The 14258-nt window shown below is 38.1% G+C and overlaps 1 protein-coding gene across 5 annotated transcripts in view; it reads right to left on the bottom strand.

Moving 5' to 3' along the window:
- Nucleotides 1-6034: 6034 nt before the first annotated feature.
- Nucleotides 6035-14258, bottom strand: part of NETO1 (neuropilin and tolloid like 1) — a 121077-nt gene continuing 112853 nt past the window's right edge. Inside the window, exons 11-12 of one of the 5 annotated variants that reach the window (XR_003517023.1) lie at nucleotides 7477-7945; nucleotides 6035-7055 (exon numbers count right to left, since the gene is read on the bottom strand). The gene's annotated coding sequence lies outside the window, so the exon portion shown is untranslated. The other 4 variants (XM_027576692.1, XM_027576690.1, XM_027576688.2 and 1 more) reach the window with 4 other exon arrangements.

Here is a 14258-nt window from a genome sequence, read left to right on the forward strand (position 1 = left end):
CATTTATATATGCAGGATATTGGTAACAGTCCGTGTGGTCACCCTAACAAGGTGGCCCGGAGGACTGGACTCCTATATAGGAAATATTTGTAATAGTAATATGTGTCACCCTGATGATCATGGCGCCAGGACCGCAGCATTTTCGTTGTTTTGGTGGCAGGAAAGCCGCAACGGGGTAGAAATGAAAAGGTAGGAAATGAAAATGATAACAAATGATCACTAGGAGGGCACTGTGCTTAGTAATATAATTTAATTAAAGGTGACCCCTGCCCTTTTTACTCATGCTAAAGAAAGAAGTAAGCTTTATATCTATTACAGTTCCATTTGTTCCATAAATAAGTCACCAAAAAACAAAATAAATGCTGTTAATAAATTAAGGAGTTGGGGGTGCCTGGGTGGCTCAGTAGGTTAGGCGTTCAACTCTTGATTTCACTCAGGTCATGATCCCAAGGTTGTGAGATCGAGCCAGGACCTTGAGCTGCACACTCAATGGGGAGTCTGCTTGTCCCTTTCTTTCAGCTCCTCTCCCCGCTTGTGCTCTCTCTCTCTCTCTCAAATAAAGAATAAAATCTTAAAAAAATAATTTAAGGGGTTGAAAAAAATAGCAGTTAATAAGGAAATAGGACTTCAGTATGCTAATTCCGATATTGAAGTTTTAGTATTTTGCCCCCTCTTGTCCCCTGAAATCTGCATTCTTTAAAACCACATATTTTCATTATCCCCTCCAAGACCCTAATCATCTTTATATAATGAATACTATAATTAGTATGATGAATATTAGCCAACAATTTAGTTATTTAGGGAAGAATTTTTAATTTAAATTCACTCTGCTATTTCTCTGGAAAGATACTGCTTTAATCCTCAGGTTCCAAAAGAGATTAAAAACCTCGTAGCATCCACCTAATACTTGGGAGACTTTTATGACAGAAAAACAAATAGATCCAACCACGCCCTCTCACATGGTAGTGCAGTTCAGATGGGTTAATTGATAAAAAGTGTCTACTCATACATAATGCAGGATAATTATTCATAAACAGCAATTTTGGAAGAGACATGCAAGAAATCATGACTAGAATGCTTAATAAAATTTTGACTTAAGACTGGGGTAGAAGAAATTTGCTAATAAACTCTACAAACACTTATTAGACATAATCTGCATCAGACATTTTGCTGGATTCTTTTGATAAACTATAAATAAGACCATCCCTCATCTCAAATATTCAAATACAATGGAGAAAAATAACCAACAAAACCTGTCATTGCAATGACATGCTTGATACATGAATTCAAGTTTCTCAGAGCAGAATATAGTGGTGGCCAACACTGATAAATTCAGGCATATTCTGGAATGCAAGAAAGACTGTGAACCTACTAAGGGATTGCGAAAGGTCAATCAGGAAGAAGGAGGTAAGATGATCCTAAAGACCTCAGGTTCAAACAGAAGTTATTGTTATGAAACTGGGCCTCTGAAATGCCAACCTGGCACCAAAGAAATATTTAGGTCAGAATGTTCTTCATCGAAAAGAAGGTAAATTAATCTAGGATGTCCACTTAGAAAATGCATGTGTCTGAATGTCAGTAATGGAAATTAATGGGAAATAATATGTGTGGTGACTGAGGAAGGAAGGGCTGGAGAACCTTCAAAGATACTTAGAGTCAAGAGGAATTCTTTATGTTGAAATTTGATCAACTGTAGTGTGAACTGATTGAACCAAAAGAAACATTAAAAAAACCTTTGAAGTTTACAGGACAAGAGATGGGGGGTGGGGGTAGCATTAATGGCATATGGTTGCTTTGAAAATGGATCCAGAAAACTCTACCCAGTAAGGGACAGAAATTTAGGTAATTTCCATATTCGGAGGCCAAGAGCATCACTGAGGTTCAGCTGGTTCAGACTGATTCAACTCAGGCCTTCCCAGGTCGGTGTTTCTCGCATCAACCTTCCAAGAATATGGTTTCATTCTCCCCACCGTGTTTTGCATTGGTTTGTGTGAATACTCGATGACTTTCTTCTCTGCTAATGATCATAAGCTTCTCAAAGTCAGAGAACCACTCTCTTTTTGTGTGTCACTGTCTCTTCAGATCTGGCATGGCTCTCAGCAAAGTCTGAGTTGCAAGAGTGAATGGTGAGCGAATATATTAATTTTCAAGAAGGTAATCTGAGCAAGACTGTCCCGCTGAAAAGTGCACAACCTGGCCTCTACTTACTGTCTGTTCTCACCTCCAAGGCAGAGCTTCTGGAACAGACTGCCCCCTTTACAAGCACTGGCAGCCCTCCTCCTCCTTGGAAGGGCCTTGGCAAGCCTCTTCACCTGGAAAACTCCTTGTATTTTCCTTTGACTCCCAGCTTAAAAGTCACTTAAGGGGCTTTGTTGCCAGGCAAACTGCATTTGAATCTGGCCACTGCTAAAAAGTTTGTCATTGTGAGGTCACAGGAAGGCAATGTATTAAAAAAAAAAGAAAGACCAATTTCAGGTATGTAGGAGCATATCTTCTTAATTTTCTGAGGGAACTACTGCTTTCACAATACTGAATTTATACTATATTATATAAATACTGATATTTATATTTCTATATAGTTTGAATCTATGGTACTGTAATTATCTATTTACTTGTCTTCCTCATGAGAACATGAATGATCATATCTACATTTCTAGATCTCAGGTGAAGTGTCTAATACAGAGCCTGTAAATACATAAAGGTCGATTTAATGTATGAGGACATGACTGAAAGATTAAGTGGTCAAATATTTTCTGAAATACAAAAATTAGTTTTACATGAACACAATTCAATCACTTTATTGCTAAACTTTGTTATATATGTATGAAATATACATTCATGAAATGTACATATATACACATACACATGTATACATATACATATATACATGTACATTATAACACTTTATATATTTGCCATAAATATGTTTATTGTTGTTGCTGGCCAAAAGTCAAACTAACAAACACTCTTGATTTTTACCAAGAGACTGATAAGCAGTATAGGAAATTGTCATGAAGGTAGGCAAAATCCATATGTACAGCATTTTACGTTTGTTAATTAAAGTTTTGTATTTTGATTTAAGTTAAGATTCATTTCAGAAGCAATCTGTCAGATTATTCAAGTTGGAAGACAGTACAAACAGACACTTTATTCTGAGATGCTTTAAAAGAATGTGGGCGGGAGAGAAGAGAGATTCTTCTTCAAGAACAAAATTGAAAAGTTGAGTTTCCTGTTGCCAGGAACTATATTCTTACATAAGTTTCTCAATGTCTTTGTTATGAAGAGGATAAAGGAAAGGGTGGAAGGGATGACAGTGACCTAGCAGATCTCTAGAGTTAAAAAGGAAAAACAAAACCACTCCTTTATTTATACCAAACCCTGTAGGTTGGGAGAATATATTGCATGAGGGTAGCTATAGAAGCCAGCTGAACCCCAAGCCCTAGAGGTGGAGAACAAATACCCAGCTTTCAGTATCAAAGCCAGTTGATGATAAGTAGCTTAGGTGTGTTCTTGTTAAAAATGCCAAGAGAAGGTAGATTTCAGGAAGCCAACAGGTAGTGGGCAAAGCAGTGAAGCTAAGTGTTTATCCCAGCATGAAGATGTTTCAGACAAAGGAGAAGGGGGGGGGAGGTGCTGCTCTAAGTCTGGAGCTGTCCTAGAAAATTTTTTACATGGTATTATATAATTTGCATGAAAACTTTATAAGGTAGATATTTTAGTTCAATTTTTTACATACCCTGACACTAAGATGCAGAGAGGGTAGGTAACTATGAAACTTATAAACGTCACAGATATGTTCATTGTAAAGCTCGAATTCAGTGTGTTTGATGCCAAAGTACTTTCTAATTTCTATGATTTTAATTAAACATTTTGAATAACAAACACCGGTCCTTGAAAGTCATACTTAAAATGGAGGCTATTTTCTGAATACAGGAGAAATTTTATAGAGACATGAGGTGGATTGCATTACTGTCTACAATGACTTGCTCCCTTTTCTTTGTAATACATTTTATATTCTTCCCCACTGATTTCAGGTCTGGTCATGTCATAGGTTTGGCCAGTGGAATGTAGCAAATGTGCCATAAACCAAGACAAAGCGGAAACTGCAGAAATACCACTTGAATGTCTTCCAACTCTCTTGTTTTTTCTACCCAATGAGAATCACATGTCCTCAATAAAAGCTTCTCCTCCAGGCCAGCTTCTGGAATGAGAAACATGGGGAGCAGAGCTGAAGGATCCAACCCACTGCCTCTGACATGTAAGGAGAACGAGAAATAAATGTTTGCTTGCATGAGCCATTGAGTTCATGGGTCATATCTTAGTGCTGCCAAGATGACTATTATAGAAGAAAAATGCCCTGGTGCTGGAAGGTAAAAGAGCCCTTGAAATGAAAAAGAAAGAAAAAAAGAGAGAGAGAGGGAGAGAGGGAGGGAGGGAAGGAGGAAGGAAGGAAGGAGGGAAGGAAGGAGGGAGGGAAGGAAGAAAAGAAACAAATTATTATTTAAAAATATTTTATCTAAGTCATTTATATATGCATTCACCAAATGTACATTGATAGCCTGCTATGTACCTGGAGCTATATTGAATACTGTATATAGAGAGGTAATTGAAACAAACAACACATAACTCCTGCTCCCTGTGGTGTTTTCCATCTAGAGGGATGACTGTTTCCTATATATAACTGTTGACCCACTGGAGTAATGTTTATCTCAGTGGGGAGGTGGGTTGAGGAACACGAGTGAGCACCACCCAATAGGGATATAGGAATGCAGGTACTGAGAATTGACTGCAGACTAGTGACAGATGGTGTTTCAGCCAGAACAAAGGTCAAACAACAAAGGAAAGTGGATATTGTAGAAGCTTTAAATCCAGTAACCAAGACAGGAGTCGCACAAGAACACAAGAACGACTTTTTTTTTTTTTTTTTTCTGAGACAATTCTTTTATTCTTTAAGTTTATATATTAAAACTTCGCATGATGTTGTTGAACGTATGTGAAGGCAAACACCACCAGATAAGTCTCGTCTTGGACATTTGTGCAACGCATTGCCATTCATGATGGTTGCAAGAGTTTTCACATTTCAAGTGAGAAAGGCAGAAACCAGATACCTTTGTTGTCACTGTGAGCGACATTCTGAATTGGGAATCGGCTCCAGATACGTTCTGTGTAACACTGTGGGAAAGGTTCACTACACATTTACCATATCATAGACCTAGTTCTTCTTCATGCTATTTTGGAAATATTATGCTCAATAAATCATATTTTGAATTCAAAAATGAGTATTCACTTGCGTCTAACAAAATGTTGTCTATAATCTGTTTTAGCCACAGATTGGCAGCATGGTATATAACTGTTTGGATCAGATTATTAAGAGTGAAATAATATATTTGTGTATACAAACAATGTTATTCAATAATAAATTTGCAGCAGTATTATGGATAAAGATTCTTTTATCTCTCAGAGACATAGACAGAATAAGTAACATCTGTAATAGAGAGAAAGCTGTTAATCTTTATTTAGTGGGTATTGATAGATGGGGCTGAATCTCATAACGAACACTTAATAGCAGGTTTCGTTTTCAAAGGGTGTCCTCTGCATTAATCTTTATGACAGCATCAGTGACAGTACCATCATTTTGTTTTAGGTTTGTATACCCTGCACCCAAGAAGCTGCTTTTCCCCCACCACATATAGTTTAATATGCTGCCCCTTGGCATGTAGTAAGACCTTATATTTATGATCTATGATTTAAAAATCCAGGCTTTTAAAACATATGCTTACTTGAACATGTTATTTTCATATGCTTGTGCTACATTACCTATCACAAAAAATAAATGTAATTTCTTATAAACTCAGTGGGCTCAAACTTTGTATAGACTCAACAAACGGTAACCATTTTGATAATAAAAAGTAAAGTACATTTTCTAGAGTACAGACTTTTAAAAATATTGTCAGGGCGCCTGGTGGCTCAGTCGTTAAGCGTCTGCCTTCGGCTCAGGTCATGATCCCAGGGTCCTGGGATCGAGCCCCACGTCGGGCTCGCTGCTCAGGAGGGAACCTGCTTTTCCCTCCCCCACTCCCCCTACTTGTGTTCCCTCTCTCGCTGTCTCTCTTTCTGTCAAATAAATAAAAATAATTTAAAAAAATATTGTCAATATATATGCCAATATCATTATCAACACATTAAATCCTTAGGCTCATTTCTAGATATTGAGAAGAATACTGTTCCTATTTTTGCCTGTACAATGTCAAAATCCTTTTGCCTGTGTGTGTGTGATCCCCTTCACATCAAAGCCAGCACATGTCATTCCTGTTCTCCTAATGGCACTATTTGACCGGTAAAAGCATTTAAGGTAAACATTCACCTTATCATTTCCATAGGCTTATTTGCCCATGTTAATTATTTCTCTGATGCCTTCTATCATTCCCTCCCCTCCACAGTCAACTGGGTAGAATTAAGTGAACTTATTGCAATATACAGAATTTTAAAAATTTCAAGTGTGTTCCACCCAATGGCCAAGAATCACTACACATTTCCTGGAAATAATATGATTTGGATTAGGCCACAGGACAAATCTTCCACCTGTATTGGTCTGGGTTCCGTCAGGAAAATAGAATTTCTATAGCATTCTAAGAATGAGGAACTTAGTAAGGGAGTTGGGGATCCCACAGATGTGAGAGATGGCTAGTAAAAGTCTGGAAGGGCAGCCAATGAAGGATTGGAGAAGCAGTCCCTGAGGACTGAGGACTGAAGCTCAGGGACTGGAAAGAAGCCAGAGCTCATGGAGATTGTTGGAGCCTCCACATCTGGTCACCATGATGGAGAACTGGGAGCTCATAGATGTGGTCAAGAAGCTGATGCATCTGCCCACTGCGACCTCCCAAGAAGAATGACTTCCACTCCATCTTCCCTTCCAAATCCTTTGTGAGTTCCTCTCATTGACAAACTCCAAATCAGAGCCAGAGAGGGAAGGGACACTTTCAGACCTAATTTTGCTGGTCCTAGTAGAGAGTGTTGGTGGTGCTTCATTAAAAACAGACAATCCAACATAATTCCTATAAAGAGAAACCAAATAAATAACTACCAATGTAGGGAAAAATGGTTTTTTGCAGAGATGAGAATGCATACATGTTATTGTTTTGTTTGTTTGTTTGTTTGTTTTGCTTTGCTTTGCTTTTACCCTCCAAATGGTTCTAAATTCTTTCTTTGGCATTAGTCATTGAAAATCACTGAGCATCAGTCCCCTCAGAAAGCACGGGGCTACTCATACCCTCCAGTAATGTGGTTCCCAGGGTTGAATTGGAAAATGTATATCAAAGATTAGCACATCCCTGGGGCTTAGTATATGAAGTCAGCACTTTGGTAGCAAATGAATGTGCCAGTAGAAGCCTAGATTAGAGTGTTGGAGTCCCTCCATTTATTGGCTCTGTGAACCAGATAAATCGGTTGACTTCTTTTAAGATTCAGTTTACTTACCTGTAAAATGAAGAACGTAATAATATCTTCTTTCAGAATGACAGGATACAATTAAACAAAACTATGTGTGTCCAAGAATCTTCTTTACAGTTAACCTTATCTTACTCGTAGCAACTTGTCGTGTTCATGATGAATGCTTACTCTAAGACATGAGAAAACTAAGGGTCTATTGTTGGAAACCAGACTCTCCTAACAGATGTGTGTGTTGCTTGCCTTTGCTGTGACTGAGCTCCAGCTTCTGGCATGTTCTAACCTGCCCAGCACCATCAGGTAAAGTGAGAGTGCTCCATGGAAAGCAACCGCATCGAGTCCAGTTCTAAAAGGGTTTTGTTGTGATTGCATTGCTGTTTTTTAATAAGCGCAATTTCCAAAATGTTTTCTTGGATAGTCCTTAGATATATCCTCTCAGAACTTGACAAGAAGTTGAGCTGTCTATTTACAAAGTATTGTACCAAACGTGTAATGGTATCTGAAAAAAATACAAGCATATCAATTCAATTATACCTGGTAAACCTTGAGGATATCAATCTCTAATCTTTTCTTCCCAAATCCAACATGAATAGTTGGAAGATTCCCTTGATTAAATAATAATAATAATAATAGAAAAAATGAAATGGTATACTCAGAATAATCCACAGCTGTTTCAAGGCTTGCTGTGCCCTGTAGACCTTCTTCTTTTTTTTTTTTTTAAATCTTGCTTCTTATATATTTTTCTGCTCTTCACATTTCTTTATGTCCTATACTTCCTTCACAAACTCACTCAAATTAGAATCATAACTTTGTATGGATTATTTCTCTAGTGTAAACCACTTTAATATGCACCTCTCCACTTGTCCATATTGACTGTTTCAGTGTATTAGCATTCAATTTGCCCTATGATGATTCCTTTTATTATGGAAAAGTTTTTCACTCGATCAAAAAGTATTTATTGGGCAACCAGGATATTCCAGGAAGGTGCTATTCTGGGAATACAAAAATGAAAAGGATTTCTACTTTCCTCAGAAAGCTAGTACTAGTAGGAAAGAAAGATATAAAATAAACAAGTTACTATTTTAAATAATGAAATTCGTTCAGTGAACTCCTACTTCTGGAGGACAGAGTGTAACCATACAGTACTTATCTTCCCCCTCTACCAAGCCATGGAATAATGAATGACATATGAAAAGAACATTACTTTGAAAGCAATACTAGAAACAGGTAATAATTCCAGTTTCAGGAATTTTAGAAAGTACAAATGAAGAATAGGATTTGTCAGTGATGAGCACTCGTGCAGGATTCCACCGGTGGGAGAGATGGAAGGCCATTATTCTCCCTCCAAAGGCACACACAGCCAGATGCATGTAGGATACGCACCTATGTGCAGGAGTGTTCTGTAGAACCACCCTTCCCACTCGACCTCCGCAGACTCAAATAGTTTTGTGGCATTTTCCAGAGAATCTTGAGAATTGCAGAATCTTCGGGCTTCAGCAGGCTAAGAGTTTTAGTGAAGCTTCTCTGACTTTTGCTCCTCAGGTTTTCCAAGGGTTATTATTTAAGCCCTTAATTCCCCTATATGTTTTAATGCCTTGAATATGTACAGTGGCTTTGGTTTTCCTGACTGCGCCCTGACAGATCCGCCACACTTTTTCATCTCTCAGCTGCACCATGGGATTTCCTCCCGTTCTCACTGACTTCCCCCTTACTCCTTTACAGACTCTGCTCAACACAGCACACATTGCAGGGCAGGAAAAGCGGAGACATATCGTGCTGGCGCTCTGACAAAACCCTCCAGGGGCTTCCCATTTCACTTGGAACGAAATCCGTATTTGCAAGCCTTGCTTGATTACCCCTACCTGTTTTCAATCCCGGCCACTCCCCTTTATCGCTTCCTACTGCCTCTCTCCTGCTCTGTCCCCACCAGTGTCTTCTCAAGCGCACCCAGCACACTCCTTCTGCCAGAAAATCTCTTCCCTCAGATATTGACAAAAGTCTCACTACTTCACTCCATTAAGATTGTGGTCAAACATCACATTTGCAGAGATGCTGCACATGCCGTTTCCACATGAAATGCCAATTCTGTATCTCAAAACTCTCATCTCCTAATAGTCTTATTTATTTATTTTTTGTCAAGGCACATTCACAACATGCCATATGATATTTATTCTTACTGCTTTGCTTTGTTCTTTAGTTTATGTTTCCTTCGCCTCGTTTATGTGACACAAAATGAATCTTTTTGTCTGTTTTGTGACTAAAACATCTCCATGCACCTAGTATGGATGCAACAAATATTTACTGAATGAGTTGCTGGTGCTTGTGGTGTGTTTGTTGAATGAATTAACAGGGCTGGTGATTACCACCAACGCAAGCCGAAAGAGCATGCAGCTACAGCACCGAACTTATTGGAATTCCAAAAGCGTTTATACGAAATTCCTTGAGAAAGCAAAAAAGTCAGACTTTCAAATCAGACTTACAAGAATCAGAATTTACCAATAATTCAAAGACTACGGGTAATTATGAGTTAAATGTGATGTGTGTGGAAGCACGGTTGTACAAACTGAATTCAATGGGTCCTTTATTAGTGTAGTAGGAGAACCCCAACACACTTTACATACGGGAACTCTCTAAGTGATGCATGTAGGGCATCGCTTACACAAACATATTTTGGTTATGAAACATTGTCATTTATTACGGAGATAGTCACGTGCTGACTCTAACAGTTTTGTTTTTAGCAGGTCTGGTATGATACATAAATTCATAAAATCTAAATTCATTTACCATAAGCAACCTAGACAGACCAGGTACAACGTGCTAAAATTGTATTGTAAAGATTCTCCATTATTCTTCTCCAGTATCCCCATGGGAATTCCTAAAGCATGCTTTCAAGGAGAATTGACTGTTATTTCTATCCTCTGATCTTTGTCCCTCCTGTCTCAGTACTCACTAGGTTAGAAAGAGTATTTAAATCAGTGACTAATATTTTCCTCCCCATTCACTAAAATGAATAAGTGGGGAATCAATGAGAAGCAATTTGATTCACGGTTAAGTATCTGCCTTCAGGTCAGGTCATGATCTCAGGATCCTGGGACTGAGCCCTGCATTGGGCTCCTTGCTCAGTGCGGAACCTGATTCTCCCTCTCCCTCTGCTCCGTCCTGCTTGTGTGCGCTCTCGCTCTCTCTCAAATAAATAAATAAAATCTTAAAAAAAAAAAAAAAGGACTATAGATGCCATATCCAGACTTCCTAAGTTTAAATCCAGGCTTTACAAATGTACTAGCTACATGATCTTGGGAATGATATTTTTTCTCTGGACTTCTTTCTTTCTCATCTGTAAAATAAAACTAATAATAACGACCTCATAAGGCTGTTGTGAGGATTAACTGTGTAAATACCCCTAAAATACGTAGAACAGTATCTCATGCAAACCGAACACTCAGCAAAGGTTACGTATTCTTAACCCTTCAATGCACAGCTACTGTTTTGCTGGTTATCGCTCCATTGGGATAGAGCCTGTTCTTTCCGGGCCTTCAGAAATGGCTACATTTGTTAGATTTACTAGGAAAATAGGGATAGATACATGTGAGTGTTCTGGGAAAAGTCTAAATTTAAGTAGTGTCAAGAATATTTCTTGTATGGAATGAGTTTATCATAACAAGCTATGGTTTCATCTGATTAAGCCAGAGAAATGGATCTTTTCCCCTGTATAATCGTAGACTGCAGAGAATCACAATTTAAATAGAACACAGACTGAGTCAAAATTACTCTGTTCGCCTATCAGCCACATTTCGATGTCTTCCTGTTCCCTTGAGATAAAAGTTTGTTGGTGGCTGACTTAGAGAGATTAAATTCTTACCACCAGGTGATTAGATTTGAAATAATTCCCTGTGAAAAACTGAAGTTATAAAATTTTAACTTGCCAAGCTCTGTGGCTGATTAGTTCAAATTTAAGTTATTAGCCCCTAGGAAATGCTCTGAAACTTCTAATAGACCAGAGCAGGGTCTCTAGGCTCTCCTGACGGCCTCAGTAGACCAAAACTGTCCAACCATTTTGACAAAAACTTTATTCCTGAAGAATAAAGTAAAATTTAAAGATCCACAAAAATTGATTATGGTGCTCATAAATGAATTAAGAAGTTGCCTAGAGCTGGCTAGGTCAGGAATATAAATTAGAAAAAGGATTCATGATGATTTTAATTTCAATGTCATATCACTACAAATGATACCTTTCCCTCCTCCCTTCTAAGTCCCAACAAGAATTGAGAAATGCCCGCCCCATGAAAGGGAACACCTGTTCATTGTCAACATATGCATTATAGTCACATACATTTTAATAGTTCGTGTTATAGAACTAATATTTCAGAAATAATTTAGCCAGTATATGAAATTTAACTAGGCAACATTTCATAAGGCAAGCAAAAGATTCTCAGGGAAGAATTTTAAAATGCGCTTAGCAAGGATAAGAATGCCAGTTAACATCCATCGGAATCCTCCAGCCGGTAGAACAGAAAACATACCAGATACATCAAGAGGGAGTGTGATAAAGGGAATCTGTTGCGTAGGTTGGAAGGCCAGGAAAACAAAGAAGGAATAAGGAGGTAACACAAGGATCATAAGCTATGTGACGGCTGACCAGCCCTCGGACACAGGAAACAATGGGAACAAACTGAGGTTTTTCATAATCCAGAATCTAGAAGGTGTCCTGCAGAGGCAGGGCTCAGCAGTCTGAGGAGGACACTTGGGCTGCTGCAGATACCTTTGAGGGATGCTAGGAGGCGTGGTCTCCAAGTGCCAAAAAACGCTGAGGCTGCTGTTGAATCCATGCGAGGGTGCTTGGACGATGCTGACAGGGACAGGAAGCAAACAGCAAGAAATTCTCCGAGGTCCTCTGCTGACTCCATCTTCCTCTATTCCTCTATTAGGAGATCTGAGCAGGGACCAGCTGGCAAAGGAAATGACCAGCGTGCTGAGTTCCAGGCCTGGTCATTCAGAGCCGTCAATTTGAAGGTGAGATAGTTTATCTCACCACCAGGCACAGTCCTTAAATAAACGATACTTACTTACAAAATACGAAGGGGAAGCGTCTGGTCAGAAAATACCTACCTATTTTATAAGTCTCAGTGTAAATGGGAGAAAATCTTGGCTATAAGAAAGGGAGTAGAGAGTGTTTTCTCCTAACTGCATTAACACTTTATAAGATACTTTATTATCAGTTAATGACGTAATCATCTTTAACACATAAAGACTGTCCTTTCAGAAAGTTGGGCCGAATATATTATAGGAAAATGTGTTCATAGTATACATCTTAACAATGATGATCCACTTGCAAGAGCTGCATTTTAAAGAGTGATATTTTAGAAACCACACTTCCATTCCTGAAGTTAGCATATGTGAGAAGTTAAAACTCATGAACGACCCATGGTTGCTAAGTATACTGAATTGGTACGTACGTATCAATTGATACATAAGTATTGAAACTTCAAGCAATTCTATTTAAATGTTATTCTAGGTTTTTGTGCTTCAAAACTTACCTTTTTGGTTTGTTTGTTTGTATCTTGTGTGTGCTTCTTTGGAAACCACAACATGCTGATTAATTTTTTTTTTTTTTTTAAAGCTAGTGTATGCCTGTCACACTTGTTATACAATAGTACTTCTTCAGGCTTACTTTAGAATCCAGCTTAGTTCTATAACTTCTAGAAGGAAGAGCTAAATAAATATAGGCCAGGTGTCAAGTCAGGACAGTGCTTCTGTGACAAATAAAGAAATTTAGTTACTTCTTAAATGTAATTTTTCTACTCATTGGGTCATTTAATAGACCCACATTGACTGTGCACTATGAACGGAGGGTTCAAACAGCTATTTTTAAGAGCACATAAGTAGTATGAAGTGAACCTAAAGTCTGAATTTCAATTTTTCCTGTTCAGAAAGGATGCATTATTTTTAGTGCATTATAACACATTTTATATCATAATTGTGGCCTGGAGACTGCAATTTTCTATATAACTCTCTATATGCTTGCTTATCCACTATTCATATCATGCAAATTTATATCGAACAATTGTCTGGGATTGAAAATGGGATTTTCTTTTAAGTGTTGATATTTCTGTGTATATTTGATGACTAGGGCTTTTGGGGTCACTTTGGAGCTCCAGAGTTCAATAAAATAACGCAAGAAAGTAAGCATCAGAGAAAACGTCATTCCAGTGAATAACCATCAGTGTGTTCTGGAAGTCAGTCGTTTCACTGAGAAGACGAGAAGGCTAGAAATCATTTTTCATGAGTGCTCGTTATGGATGATGTATTTGTTCCATGTCGATAATAAATGAAGTTTGCACATGACTTAGGAAACACTACATATTTAAAATGTATTATAGTATATAAAAATATCCTCCAATGCATTGTCATTTGACCTTTAAATGCAACAGGGTAGAGAGAAGTTGCTATAATATATATTTTTACAGATGAGGAAACAAAAAACTATGGGGTTACTATGAATACGAGCTAATGCTATGTTGACTATTAGAGAGCCATATGCACATGGATGAAGACTGCTGACTGACTCGGGCATTAATCAGATTAGGTTGGTGCCAGATTTATCACTCCCTGTCATGCAATCTTAGAAAGGTTAATAGAAAACTCTCTTCAATTTCCTCATATGTACAGCAGAATAACAACATCCGTAACAATGAGTATCGTTATTATTAGTGTTAGGACTGCTAAGATGACCAAGAGAACACTTGATCGTAAAACACTCTCAATGATGTTTGGGACATAGGACTCAATGGGTTGGTTAGTTAGCCAATCATAAT

This window comes from Zalophus californianus, chromosome 14 (genome assembly GCF_009762305.2).
Source record: "Zalophus californianus isolate mZalCal1 chromosome 14, mZalCal1.pri.v2, whole genome shotgun sequence".
Lineage (NCBI taxonomy): Eukaryota > Metazoa > Chordata > Mammalia > Carnivora > Otariidae > Zalophus > Zalophus californianus.